General features: G+C 41.0%; 2 long non-coding RNA genes across 4 annotated transcripts in view; one reads left to right on the forward strand and one right to left on the reverse strand.

Moving 5' to 3' along the window:
* Nucleotides 1–435: 435 nt before the first annotated feature.
* On the forward strand, nt 436–5322 carry LOC146676621 (uncharacterized). Of its 2 annotated transcripts, XR_014910557.1 has the most exons (5): nt 436–525; nt 2467–2558; nt 3283–3440; nt 3866–3923; nt 4853–5322. It is a non-coding gene; the product is annotated as an uncharacterized LOC146676621 (long non-coding RNA). The 2 variants fall into 2 exon arrangements; XR_014910556.1 differs by lacking the exon at nt 436–525 and having other exon boundaries at nt 1660–2558.
* A 4013-nt stretch (nt 5323–9335) lies between these two features.
* Nucleotides 9336–14916, reverse strand: part of LOC146676622 (uncharacterized) — a 148754-nt gene continuing 143173 nt past the window's right edge. The window contains exons 2-3 of one of the 2 annotated variants that reach the window (XR_014910561.1): nt 9655–10075; nt 9336–9529 (exon numbers count right to left, since the gene is read on the reverse strand). This is a non-coding gene — a long non-coding RNA (uncharacterized LOC146676622). Of the gene's footprint in view, nt 9530–9644; nt 10076–14916 lie in introns of both variants that reach the window. The other variant, XR_014910560.1, reaches the window with a different exon arrangement.

A 14916-nucleotide genomic window follows, 5' to 3' on the forward strand; every position in this document is an offset into this window, starting at 1 on the left:
ATCAGGGGGGATTCACGCACAGTCCTAAATTCCCACAGTGTGCACTATGTGCTTCGAATATTGTGTGTGCTTTTTGTTTTATACACTTGTCAGCCAGGCATCTAACTATGAAAAAATTACACTCCAAAAGACCCCGGGCTTCTGACAAAACAACCCGGGCTTAAGCCCAGTAAGCCACCCCCACGCTCCGCCCCTGCTGAACACAATAAATTATATAATGTAAACAACTACCTGAAAAACAGGTAGAACGATGCTTTTGTATCGTTTATTGCATTTATGGAGGGAGTGATGTATGCTGGGTAATGGCACAGCTAGCGACTGGGTGACTTTATTCACCCGCTCGGCTGTTATCAGTCCATACAATGGGCGTTATTAGCACAAATCAGTCCCATAGATATGGGCCATCTCCTGCTAGATTGTTCAGAAGGTTGTTATCATCCATCCAGATGGAGGATCACTAACAGGAGCGTGGAAGACTCCAGAATCCACTCTGGCTGGAATCCGGTGGATATGCAGTGTGTACAGGTAAGACCATTTAAACCACAGGTGTCGAACTCCAAGCCTCGAGGGCCGGTGTCCTGCAGGTTTTAGATGTGTCCTTGATCCAACACAGCTGATTTAAATCACTAAATTACCTCCTCAACATGTTTTGAAGTTCTGCAGAGGCCTGGTAATGAACTAATCATTTGATTCAGGTGTGTTGACCCAGGGTGAGATCTAAAACCTGCAGGACACCGGCCCTCGAGGCTTGGAGTTCGACACCACTGATTTAAACGGACAGCATTTATAGAATGACTATTAAAAGTCAGCGAGTGTCAGTAATGTTAATGTGGTTATGTTAGTAATACACCGAGTGCTAATATAACAGCTTTAAGATGCATTTGTAGATATTATTACGCGTTTTACCGTCTTTATGGTGCTAGCTTAAAGTTACGGTGTAAACGTTAGCTTATATTGGAGTAAAGCTGTTACTGTTTAAACGATGTTAGCACAGAAATATTAGCTTCTGTTGTTAGATTTGTATTGTTGATTGTTATTTATGCTTAGAAATATTTACTTATATATGCTTAGAGTTTTGTAATTAGTTGTAGATTGGTAGAGGGTTTGATCCTTGATAGTCTGCAAACTTTGTGTGTATTAGACAGCACTCTGGGAGCATGAGAGGTCGTACCATGTCTTATTGTTTTATGGTAAGATTAACGTAGTTGCGTCTGTTCTAGTCTAAGTGCTCTTTGTTTAGATGAACTGCAGGACTTCCTCACCGTGTTATCTAGGGTGAACCATCTAGGGTGAGGGGGAGGCTACCCTCTTCCTGACCAAGGATGTTTGACCCTTTGATCAGCAGTACACACACACACACACACACACACACACACAGGCAAGGTACTCTTTGTGTGTATGTAGACGTCATATGTTAATGAACCTATGCATATTCATGTAACCACAATAAAAGGAGTGCTATGGGGAGCCTGGCTGAGAGTCTGATGGAGGTCAAGTGGTGGGACGACACTTGGCTCTAGGCAGGTCTCCCTCATGCATGAGTAAACCAGAGAACTTTGGTGCCTTGTGTCTTGCTTTGCTGTGTAATTATATTGTCTTCAACGTTCCAGCGAATAGGTTTATGCTACAAACCTATCATCTGTCATGACTGATGAAGTTACTAGTTAATAAAGTTTCCAGTAAAGTGTTTAATCGCAGCCACAGACTGACAGCAAATATCTCGATTAGCTTCAGTGCATCTGTAATAAATATGTGCAAGTTTCAGTGCTTCGTTTAAACTGTATGATACTTATACTGACCCAGGGTCAGTGTAAAATACAATCCTAGCTGTGTGAACAAAGCCTGGCTGCTTTAATCCTGCATGACAAACCTCAGGATGCAGGTTATTATTACTCTTTCCTGCTGGCACACCTGTCACACCTGAGAGTCAGCTAGAAACTCACAGTGACGTGGACATCATGCAAAGACTGCCAGACTCTGTAATACTGCAAATGATCAGTGACTCAGGTTATCACTAAACTTTAAACGGCACCTCTGTGTCTCTGTGTGCTGAACATCTAGGATTGAGTCAGGCTGCATTGACTGTGGGACTTTAATGTGTTAAAAGCAGGTTGAAGACGGCTCAGAAACATTTGAAGATTAAAATTTAGCATTATGGCTGCTGGTGGTTTGTAAAGCCTCTACTCAGCTGTATTTTTGTTACTAATTTATGTTTGTTGTTGTTTAACACAGATTTCAGAAGAGCAAATATGCTTAATAGTTTAACTAGATTTCATTTGTCAGTGTGGGACTGCTGAGTCACCTGAAGAACTCATTTCATTCATTCTCCACATGATGTTCATTTACAGAAATGTTTCACAGGAACTGATTTCTCCCAAAGGGTGAACTAGTGTGTTTCCATAGATTACCTCTGTATGAATGTACTTCTTAAATGAAGGCAAGTGTTTGTCCTTTTTTGTTCCTCAGGTACAGTACGTGATATCAAGGGCAGGCGGTCATCACTGGGGGTAGACAAGAAGCAGACGTACTTCCAAGAGGGAGCTGCAGTGAGGTCAGAGGTCAGAATCTGAAACAGCTCAGGTTTATATTTTAGAGGTTATAAAAATCAAAATGTATATATAAAGAAACCTTTAAATAATGGTCATAATTATGATTATTATAAGAAATATCAAACATTTAAGTGGATTTTCTGTTACACATATCGTGTTAGCCCTGCAATAAACTGGCAGCCTGTCTCTGTCCTGTATCAGCTGGGATAGGCTTCATCCTCCTGCAACCCTGAATTGGATACATTGTATTCCAATTATGTAATCTGATCATTTACAAACTCAAGGTATCTAATCAAAATGTAAGTAATAATTATAAAATGGGAAAGCAGAAATAAGTGTGACATAAATGTAAATGTGTGAGCTGACATAGAGGACAGCTACATGCAGTCTGAAAAACCTTTGTTGTCAAGTTTGCAGGTATATCAGCACGAGACATTCTTACATAGAAGAGACGTTAAAGTCTCTAACTCAGTGAAGCATTATTGGTCCCGTCTGTTTGGATAAATATAGTAAGTTGATGTATGTGCATTTATTGACACATTTTCTTAAGTGCTTATCCAGTTCAGGATCACAGTGGAGCTGCAGCTGGATATGTTCACTAAATAAACCTTACAAAAGTTCACAATAAACCTGCATCCATGTTCTTTGTTGTCCACAGAATGAGAAAATCAAACTGGAAGACTGTGGAACATATTAATAAATGTTTGTGTGTTTATGCCTGTGTCTTTCACAGGAGGCGCTGGAAGGTTTCCCTAATAGTTCCTGGTGAATCAAAGCAGAACCATAAAGGTTGCTGGACTACATGATGGCCTTACCCCTGAGCCGTCATCCTGTTAAAGGAGGAACCAGTTAGAAGCTGTTTTCAAAGTAGCTGAGCAGATTTCATCTCAAGTAAGCGATTAACTGTTTGTTCGTTTGTTCTGCCACTTAAAGAGCATTTAAGGACGTCTTTCGAGTGTCCAGTTGAATTAATTCTACTGGCTCTCATGGTCATTTGTTATTATAGACATATTTTTCATGTTCATCCAGCTATTTAGTAAATTCTATCTATTTAGTAACATCCGTCAGCTATAAAATGTAATATAAATATAAAAATATCTAAATATCTCCTGCCCTTTATGTTTTAATGATGTAAGTCTGTTATCGTGTTACATTAGCATTCCTCACATATCAATGAGATGCTGTACAGTACAATCCTACTGACACAGCAGAGGGATAACGACGGCTATTCAACATCGTTACACGACACATTCGAGCTGCATGACGCAGACAAAGTGACTAAATCATCTTTTTGTGGTTTATTGTCTTCAAACCAGCAGACAAAGCCGATGGCAGAAGATGTCAGAGAAGAACTTCAGGCCGTGGACTGAAAAGGTCTTTTTTTCTTGTTATCAAAGACATTTGGAGTGACGGCTTCTACAAGTGGTTGTGCTGAAGTAAAGCTTACAGTCTAAGAAATCACAGTGTTGATATTCAGCACAAAGAGAAAAGCTCACTTGTTTGAATTTATTTACAATCATAGTTTTATAAATTCTGACTGTAAACAGCTTTTACAGCTTTGATATTGTTTGACACTCGATATCAGGTGATAGGGTTTAATTTAAAGGTTTCTGTGTCCCAATGAGCCATTTACACTGACCAGTGTCAGTCTAACTGTAACACATTCATTATTTAGATTCAACAAAGAAATAACTGAATGTAAAAATGGCAGCCCTCAGGCAGGTTTATAGAGATATATGCATGCATTATAAAATTTATGTATCCCAGATAATTGTTATTCATCTAGTCATGGCAGACCTACCTCTTCCTCCCAAGTTAACTGCAACCCAAAAGAACTAGTGGGGCTATTTACACACTCACAACCAGTGTGGGGTAAAAAGAGCCACAAAAAGCTGTCAGCCACAGATGTGCTAGAAGAGTTAGAAACTCTACTTATGGAGAAACTTTCTAAGTCTAACAGAGGACAGGTACTCCTGCCCAAATAACATGATATAACCCCACATACAGCCCAGCCATAAAGTGAACCAAGTCATTTAGTTAAAGACAGCATGGGACCAAATGCATGTAACCAGCCTGCACCAACCTGGCATTTCTTCCTCCTGAATTAAATGAATGAATGGATGAAAGTTAAATGACTACAAACCTAAAGCCACTAGTTCCCACACTGGAGCTCCCTGACACTGTGTGTTAACCGTATTTAGCTTGTATCAACAGTTGTAACAGGCTAAGCCACCTGAGACACTGCATTGAATTTGTTCCTGTCTTATTGGTTTCAGCTCAGATGTTCTGCTTTTTCCTTTCAGTAGATCAAAGCAGCTCCTTCTGCTTCCAATTTAGAAGAAGAAGAAGAAGGCGAAGGCTTCAGCAAAGTGGCGTTCATGGTCTCAGTGAACAGTCATGGTCACACACTGCATGTGGTTTTAAAAGCAACATGTCTGTTCACCACAACAATGGAGATGTGTAATATTAGTGCAGCTACGGTTTGTTCTTGAACATCAGTTCTGTTTTCTACTTTGATCACTTAGACCAAAAAAGTGTTGTTTTCAGATTCTTTCTTTTACATCTATAAAGCACCTGCTCATTTTTTATTACAATTAGTTTCACATGAATGTTAGTGTTTCCTTTATGATCTTTTAATGCTTACACTACACTGTACATGTCTACATTAGAGACATTTCTGTTACCTGTTTCTGTTGACTCAGAGTTGTGAAATGTTCTTTTATTTGATGCACAATATGAAGCTCATAATTTTCTTACAAATAAAACTCTAATGACAAACATGAACAGCTGTGCTTATTTCTGAGACATGAGTTTTTGAATGTGTTGATATTTAGACAGTGTGCATCTGTCTGCTGAAACTGTGATGGTGAACCTGAGGTGATGGTGAACAGAAGGCAAATATATATCAATATAAAACAATATTAAAGTAATGTCTTTACCCTCTGCAGCGTGTGGACGCTGTGCACACAATCACCTTATTCACTGTAGTAAACGTGCACCGCTAGCTCACGTGACTGACTGTCTCCATGGTTACATCGTATATTATTAGCTATGTAAACAGCTTCCAAAGATACCGCCATAGCTCTCTGCAGCTGTAACACTTTCACACTTTGCAAATCATTTCACGTGTTTGATAGTTATGAAGACAGAATATGTTTTTAAGTTCATGCTAGGCGGTTGCTATGGTGGTTGCTGTGGACTTGGGTGGACCGCATCCGATTCCTGTTATTAGCTGTCCGCCGTAGGAAGGCTGCGTTCCATTTACAAGTAGTGACAGTCGCCGCAACTCGAACTCAAACCCCGCTTTGTTCTTTAATTATAGGCCTTTTATAGCCGTTCATGACACGCACACACACACATAAAGCACTTTGCCTCACCATGAGAATGCAAGTTTACCTAACCTAACCTTAAAGTATCTGATATAGGATAGAAAAATGAAGCAACCAGAGATTTAATGATGAAGACTCTGGGTTCTGTAGTTCATGTTTTACAGTCCTGAATGACTCTTTGCATATGATTTATTGAAGAGGACTTTAGAATGCACTTTACATTTAGACTGTTGCTGTTTCATTTTTTACATTGTTGCCGTGTTATGTCATGAATAAGGTTCACCTGCTGGGGGTTTGATGGATCAGCTGGAGAATACAGTCAAAGACAGACTTCATTCATCATATGCAAGAATCCTAGTTGGATTTTTGTTGTCACTCATGTTTTTGAACCAAATATTGAAAACAATTCTGACAGACTGGATACCTGGTCAGGTGTACATTACCTTTCACTCAAGCATCCCAGGACAGAGCCCTGCCCCACCATGAGCCTGGGTGGATACGTGGTTATAATATAAAAGGACCAATACTGAATATTTCATGAAAATTGAATTATAATACAAATTAGTAATAAGGGTTTCTCTGCGCCCTTATCTACCCCATACTCAAAGAGCTGCGGGCAGAGAGGGTAACAGGAGAGGATGGCACTGAAGAGAAGATGCTCGGTTTCTGGAGTCTCCTGGTCCTGTCAGTAGGATGCATCTGCTGTCTTCTCGTGGATGCTCACCTACCTTGACTCGTTCCAGCCTGGTATGGATTTCCCAACACTGCGGACAGTGGCCCACGTCAGAGACGTTTAATATTGATTACATATGTCTGAATTGCTAACCCTAACCCTAGCTCAACAGACCACAATGCCCTGGACTGTCAGTATTATTACATGCTGTGAACATAAGTAGCTTTGATCACAGTTTATGTTGTAAAAGAGAAGGAATATTGGAAAGAAAGATCAACATTGTGATCTTATTTCTTCCAAACTGACCAGAAACATGCTTGTCAGACTCTCACAGCAAAGGATCAGACTCACTGTGCATGACGGCTCAGGCCAATGATGTCTGTTAGATTGTCAGCTGTTTAGTGCTTCTGTACAGTTAGGGTCACCGTCTCTATTTCAGAATAATTAATATGCGGAAAACACTAAAAGTTGATTGTCTTCCAATATTCTAGCATAATTAAAAAACGTTGACTTTGTAAGTACATATTATTAGTCCTAATGCCAGCATGATTCTTCATAACTCCTGCTTTGAAATACTGAGCTTTAAAATGTACCTGATGAAAGATCATTTACAGTGGCACTCTGTCAGGATCATTCTGACTGTAAGATCACTGTATTAATCTGAATCCTTCTGAAATGTGCTGTGAATGAATGCTGATGCAACTCACTGTGGGAAAGCTGTTAATAAAAGGAATCTGTGACACATGCAACACATTCACAGAGGAAGACGACACAAAGGGAGGACACGCAGAGGCTGTGTTGAAGTCAGAAATCCAAATCTTTAGTCAAAAACAGGCGGCGGTAACAAACAGGAAGACAAGCAGTCCATCAAACAGTCTACAGGGTCAAACATTCAGAGAATTCAAACAGCAGTAAAAAATAACTGGACACTGAAAAACTTAAAGCAATGTGTGACGCAATAGAAGGAAGCAGCGCAGTATATTCACTGAATTATCATCAATTACAAAAGAGAAAAACGACGATTTCTAAGGATTATTTTCTTAAATGCAGTTAGAGTGTGGCTGGTAAAGATGGAAACATACAGAATGTAAACTGTGTGAGTTTGTGAACTTTGTTAGTAACAAATGAGGTAAAAAATAAAACAGAGAAAACACAGAAAGAGGCTCTCAGTATTCATTCATAATTAGAAAGAAACATTCTGGTCGTGGATTTTTACAGTCTTAGTTCCGCTCGCTGTCATCATTATAATCATCATGATCAATGGCGAGGTCCTGAGGTGGGCGGGGCTGTCTCTGGTGATGTCACCATGAAGGAACAGCATCTGGCACATGTTGCTGAAACATCTCAGTACACTGGTGTAGTTTCCTCTCCAGCTGTTGGACATTTGACACTTCAACATTAAGGGGAAGAAGAAGAAACAGTGTTAGGTCAGGTGACCACATGGTTTCTAAAGTAACTGACAGGAAGTAACCAGGCCGTTAGAAATGGATGGCATGTGTTTAGAGTTACTGGAGTTGGGTAACTGTACTTACCAAAAGCAGAAGCACACAGATGAAGGATCAGATGCTGAATGTTGCAGGAACATGCTCATGTGTGGTGGTCATTCAGTGCTGCAGGTTAGACAGTCCAAGACTGATATGCTGCCCATCTGAGAGTTTGAAAACACACATGCAAAGATTTATTTTGTGTTACAGTCAAAGTTGGATGTTCATTTCTGTCCTTTAAAAATGTTTGTGTATTTGAAAGCACTAACATTTAAGGATGACTCTGATCGTCTCCTTTAAAGGGGAGACAAGTGTATCCACTGATCTACGTCACTTTACCTGGATGATGACTCCTCTCCCCCCCACTCAGAAACACTCCTAATATAACCAAGCAAATAAATAATATTGAAGATTTACTTACATCATTACAAAAACAGCAAAAACATCTCCCTTTGATTCTATTTCTCCATTCCTGCTGAACATCAGGCAACAAATATCTCAATAAATCACAGTAAAATGTAAAGCACATGTTTTCTCTGCTTTGTCTAACCTCTGCAGAGCCTCTGTCAAGAAAAACATAACTGTAAGCATAAAACAAATATACATTCATAACACGTCACTGGACAAACCTCGGTCAGCTGATTTCCTCTGTGCAGTGCAGACGAGCATCAGTCAGCGAGTCACGGTGGTGAGATGGACTGGTGTCCTTTGTGACTCTGCTGGTTCTTCTGAGGAAACACCACCGACTCTCCACACCGTCACCATCTGTGAGCACAAACTGCTGCTCTGCTCTGCCAGCATGTAGGAATCACATATCACACACAGGGGTGAAGAAACATCAGAGCTCAACTTTGGATAATTTAGATCTAAACAGATCAAAGCAGCTCTTAGTTTCAACAATCAGTGAGCAGACAAACAATGATACCAAACTGATTCTGTATGAATACAATATGGTATTTTCAATACAGCTGTCAAATTAATTTATTAAAACTAATGCAGATATATGTATATATTTTTTGATAAATTAGTTTGCTAAATTATAAGAATATATTTTTATTTTTTTTTTCATTTAACCATTTCAACTGAAAGAAATTAAATATTGAACAAAAATATATTGTCACATTCTGAGCATGCTCAGCACGCTGACAGACTTGAAGTTGCTACAGATTTTAAGAAGTGATAATTATAGGGAAGAAACTTCTCTTTTTCATCCGTTTAATCAAACATTTGATGCCTCAGCTGTCTCAGTCTATAGCGATCTGCAACTACAACTAACCTGAGGCTTGCATTTGGCTGCAGGTGCCCCTGTACATCCTTCTCAGCATGTGGGTACCATTTAATCCCACTTCTTCCTGAGCTTTGCTTCATCACAAGACCAAAGGTGGCATCCCGTGTCACAGTCTTATCATCATCCAGAAGAAACATTTGAAGAAACATCATGGAGAAGAAACATTTACGCGCCTCCTGGTTTTGTTTTCTGATCCTGCAAAAAGACTGAGGACAACAAAGCCCAGAGAACACGAGATACACAACATCCAACATTCAGACTCAACAGCCTCCATAAATGAAGAGCACCAGGTTGGTTCAGTTATAGCAGATATGAGCATACTTCACATTACTGGGTATGAATAATAATGAGGAGGCAAACTTTGAAGATGCAGAGCATGATGTCCCATCATCAGACTGTAAACAAACATCCACCAGGCTTCTTTGTTGCCAAAATTGATGATTCTCCCATCAGGGATCAGTAGCGTGTATTAACCTGTGGTATAAGCAGCAGTCACTGAAATATTACTGTTTCAGATAAGAAATCTAGCACATAAAAGCCAGGGTGGGAGGGATCTCTGCAAACTGACTTAGCTCTGCAAGTGTGAAGCTCAACAAAAATCTGACTCTCCAGTCACTGACAAACAAAAACTGCAGCTGGGAGATAGAAAACGCTGTCTGGGTCCTGCTGGATGTTGCTGGTCAGAGTCCCACATTAGCAGAGTGCTTCTTGGTCCCACTGACCCATGTGGACAGCGACTGTGGAGAACTGTTCTGGAAAACAGAGAAGAGAATTAAAATAACAAAAAGCCAAACAGGATTTCCACAAAGACTATCTTGGAATCAGCAATCAAAAAAAACACTGGTTCATATTTCAATTAAATATGAACAGGTTCCTCAAATGTACGCAGTTCAGATCTGATTTAATTTAATTTCCTTCACACAGCACATTCGTCCAGGCTGACAGGTAAACATAGAATTAATCTCAGGTAACATGACTCATAGTAGAGATTCAGTAAGAAAGATTGCAGGCTCTAATATTATTACCACACAATCCAAGGACACACCCACAGCTCAGATTTGTAGAACTATTTAAACAAATGTCTTCTGAATATTCAATTCAGGTTCACAGTGGGAGGGGGGGGGGGGGGGGGGGGGGGGGTGTCGTGGAATTTTTTTAATAAAGTCTGCAACACAGAAAGAGCTGTGATCAAGCTTTTTATTACTGCACCAACACACATCAAACATCACAGTTCAGTCATGTCAGCGCTGCCACAGAAGTGGTGCTCCTCCTCCTTTATGCATTCCAAGGAAGAGGGAGGAAGTTACAAACTGATCCTACCACACTTCACGTGTCTCGCTATGAAACCTAATGGATCAGTGGTTATGCTGTTTTGTGCCCTTGGCCTTATCAGCACCTGTAAAGGGAGTTGTTTTTTCAAACTGCTGACGCTGAAGTAAGTTCATCTAGTTTTAGAAACTTTCACTGAACAGTAACAGTGTCACAACTAAGCATATGCATAAGCACTTAAATACTTTAAATGAGAATAACAGAAAATTTCTATTACAGAGGCTAGAGCCTGTCCCAGTAGTCATAGGTAGAGCACACCTGGACAGGTCACCAGTCTGTCAGAGGACTAACACAGAGACAGACATCAGAGTAACAAATCTATTTAAAATTAATGTAAGTTTGCTGCAGCTGTATGTATGAATCATGTGTTTCTGTGCTCACAGTCCACCTCTCAGGAACCTGCAGTTCATTTTTAGTCAACTTTAAACAGACCTCACAAAAGGCTGATGTGGCTGGATCAGTAGTCTGATTTAAGTACGATACCTTTGGCCAGGGATTAATCTGGTGCATCGCTTCACTGCAGTCTTACGTATTTTCCCCACACCTGAATAAAAAATACTGATATATACAAATAACAGCTTCAGCTGATGCAGCCTGACTCAATCCTAGATGTTCAGCACACAGAGACACAGAGGTGCCGTTTAAAGTTTAGTGATAACCTGAGTCACTGATCATTTGCAGTATTACAGAGTCTGGCAGTCTTTGCATGATGTCCACGTCACTGTGAGTTTCTAGCTGACTCTCAGGTGTGACAGGTGTGCCAGCAGGAAAGAGTAATAATAACCTGCATCCTGAGGTTTGTCATGCAGGATTAAAGCAGCCAGGCTTTGTTCACACAGCTAGGATTGTATTTTACACTGACCCTGGGTCAGTATAAGTATCATACAGTTTAAACGAAGCACTGAAACTTGCACATATTTATTACAGATGCACTGAAGCTAATCGAGATATTTGCTGTCAGTCTGTGGCTGCGATTAAACACTTTACTGGAAACTTTATTAACTAGTAACTTCATCAGTCATGACAGAAGCTAATATTTCTGTGCTAACATCGTTTAAACAGTAACAGCTTTCCTCCAATATAAGCTAACGTTTACACCGTAACTTTAAGCTAGCACCATAAAGACGGTAAAACACGTAATAACATCTACAAATGCATCTTAAAGCTGTTATATTAGCACTCGGTGTATTACTAACATAACCACATTAACATTACTGACACTCGCAGACTTTTAATAGTCATTCTATAAATGCTGTCCGTTTAAATGGTCTTACCTGGTGGTCCATATGGTCCATAAGTGAAGCAGAGGGAGCCTGACCATGCGTCACACGTTTGACGAGTTGGGAGTGAGAACGTGTTGGGCTATCCGGTTGTTCAGTGATGACGCGACGAATCCTACTTCCGGGTCTAAAGTAGTCTGCGTTTAATATGGCTTTTGTGTTGTTAACATGTTTAATGTTATGTATTTTCTTCTATTTGATCTCAAAAAGCTCCTAAAACAGTCAGTGATCACTGTTGACCTCCCTCGGCTTTTATTACCGCTAATCATTTATTTAAGCTCAGTTTTTAAAACCTTAGGATGTAACTACAGCCCAGCCCATGCAGCAGTATATGAATGACTAACCTCGTATTGTGGATGGATTATCTCAGTTGTTCTCCTGGCTGAAGTTTGGTCCTTTTACAGCATCCTGCCATGCGATTACATTTGTTCCTGACCACCGAGAACACTCACGGTAACTTTTATCGAGTGGAAAAAAAAGTTAGCTTGTTTATATTATGCTAACGTAGCTGTGTCGCTAGCGGTCACGCAGCACATCATTATATACCAGCTAGCCCAACTTCAGTAACCCTACAAACGTCACTGCTGTTTAGTTTTCTGTCTTCATTTATGCTGGAAGTGATAACAGAGCTGTACGTTTTAATTTGTTTCCAAAACCCCGCAGTCAGGACATGCTATATTGTATTTAGATAGAAGCTAGCGAGCTAACTCCCTGCTAACTTCTAACTCCGTTAAATGTCATAAATTCCGTTTTCATGGATGCCTGGATGTTAAACTCAATTGTTACACCCGGTAGAGCAGAACACTGATCATTTTATTAAAGATGAAAGACTTTAGACAGTTTTTCAACTCTCAGTAATGCCACAGTGATCGTTTGATATATGGACCTGCAGCGGAGTTTAGACCCAGACACGGCTAGTGACGTCAGACTGAACAACCGGATAAGGAACACACTCACTTCCTGAGCCCTGGGCAATAAGAGACGTTTTGTGTTTTATGATTTATTGATATGTTTGATCCTTTCTGACCTGCGTTAATGAAGCAGTCATTAGAGCACCATGTCCGCTAGAATAGTTCTGTAGTTTGATGCTTGAGTCGTTGCAGACTTGTTGAAACTCCCTCACCCGTCAAAGCAGCGTCTTTGTTATTCGCGTCCAGCAGATGGCAGTGTTTCACTGTCTGACGGCTGTCTGAAGCTTCAGCTGGATTATCCGTTTGCTATGTTTGCCATGTTACAGTGGGGAGGAAAAACTCCTTTTTAACAGGAATATCTAGACATGAGTGATTACTGCAGTGGGGCACTATCTGTGCTATCTATAAGAAATGTTAGCAACAATAAAACTCTGAGGATCAGGGCTCCATTTCACTCCAGTGTTCAGTGGCATTTTAAAAGAGTGAATACCGACGCTGAATGTCTTTGTAAAGCAAAAGCACTTTGTTAGCCTTTACAGAGCAAAGCTATGGATCAATGTGCAGTGAAGAAAAATCGAGGTGGCCAGTCTGTCCTTTCCTAACCAATCACAGAGCTCCTTACATTGCACCATGTGGCTAATTTGCGTTTTACTGATATTGCTGGGCTGTTCCTACACCCCTCATGTAAATGTTACATCTCCAAAAGGGAGAAATAATCAGAATAAGGCGTAATCATTGTCATGATAATAATGACCATGAAAATGAAACTAGGCCTACCTTTAGTTCAGCACACTCAGTGTTGCATAAAGACATGCGAACATGCCATCATCCATTCTGGAGCCTACTTTTAAAAAGAGCGAGCTGTTTATTCTGGCTGAGTAGCAAACAGAACCAACCATGAAAACCTAAACTGGGAAAACACTCGGAAACCTTGAACACTGGGAATATGGAGACACAGGGGTAGGTGAACAGACACTGACAAAGGACAGAGGAAAACAGAGACAATATATATAAGACAAGAAGTAACACAGACACCCTTTTCGGTGACAAAAATGAGAAAATATCCAGTGAAAGGCAGTTCTCTTGGAAAAACTGCCTTATTGATGTCAACGGTCAGAGAAAAATGTCTGATAGGAAGGCAACCGTAGCTCATACAACCATTTGTTGCAACCAAAGAATGCAGAAGAGCGTTTTGGTCAGCTAAGAACAGGAAATTGAAGCTACAGTTCGCAAAATTTGACATGAGAAGATTGGATAAATGTTGCCTGGTCTGATGAGTCTTGATTTCTGCTCTGACATGCAGATGGTCGGGTCAGAATTTGGCATAAATAGCATGAAAGGATGGATCCATGCTGCCTCATGTCAGCTGTGCAGACTAGTGGTGGTGCAATAAATATTTATACTGGAAAAGAAAATCGTTGCCCCTGGTGAGAGGCGGCGGGCTGGGGTGGGTATTCTAATATCCCCTCGGCTTGCTGCCGGTACGTTGGGGTTTTTCCCGGTGGACGAGAGGGTTTGTTCCCTGCGCCTTAGGTCGGGGAACGGGTCCTGACTGTCATCTGCGCTTATGCGCCGAGTGGCAGTTCAGAGTACCCAGCCTTCTTAGAGTCCCTGGGGGGGGGGGGGGGTGCTGGAAGGTGCTCCACCTGGAGACTCTGTTGTCCTGCTGGGAGACTTCAATGCTCACGTGGGTAACGACAGCAAGACCTGGAGGGGCGTGATTGGGAGGAACGGCCTCCCTGATCTGAACCCGAGCGGTGCTTTGTTATTGGACTTCTGTGCTAATCACAGTTTGGCCATAACGAACACCCTGTTCGAACATAAGAGTGTCCATAAGTGCACGTGGCACCAGGACGCTCTAGGCCGTAGGTCGATGATCGATTTTGTAATCGTATCACCAGACCTGCGACCACATGTTCTGGACACATTCGGGTAAAGAGAGGGGCTGAGCTGTCAACTGATCACCACCTGGTGGTGAGTTGGATCAGGTGGCGGGGGAGGACGCTGGACAGACCTGGTGCACCTAAACGCGTAGTGAGGGTGTGCTGGGAACGTCTAGCAGAGGCCCCAGTC

This window comes from Rhamphochromis longiceps, linkage group LG3, assembly GCF_057381845.1.
Source record: "Rhamphochromis longiceps isolate RC_006_pf linkage group LG3, R_longiceps_female_GT1.1, whole genome shotgun sequence".
Lineage (NCBI taxonomy): Eukaryota > Metazoa > Chordata > Actinopteri > Cichliformes > Cichlidae > Rhamphochromis > Rhamphochromis longiceps.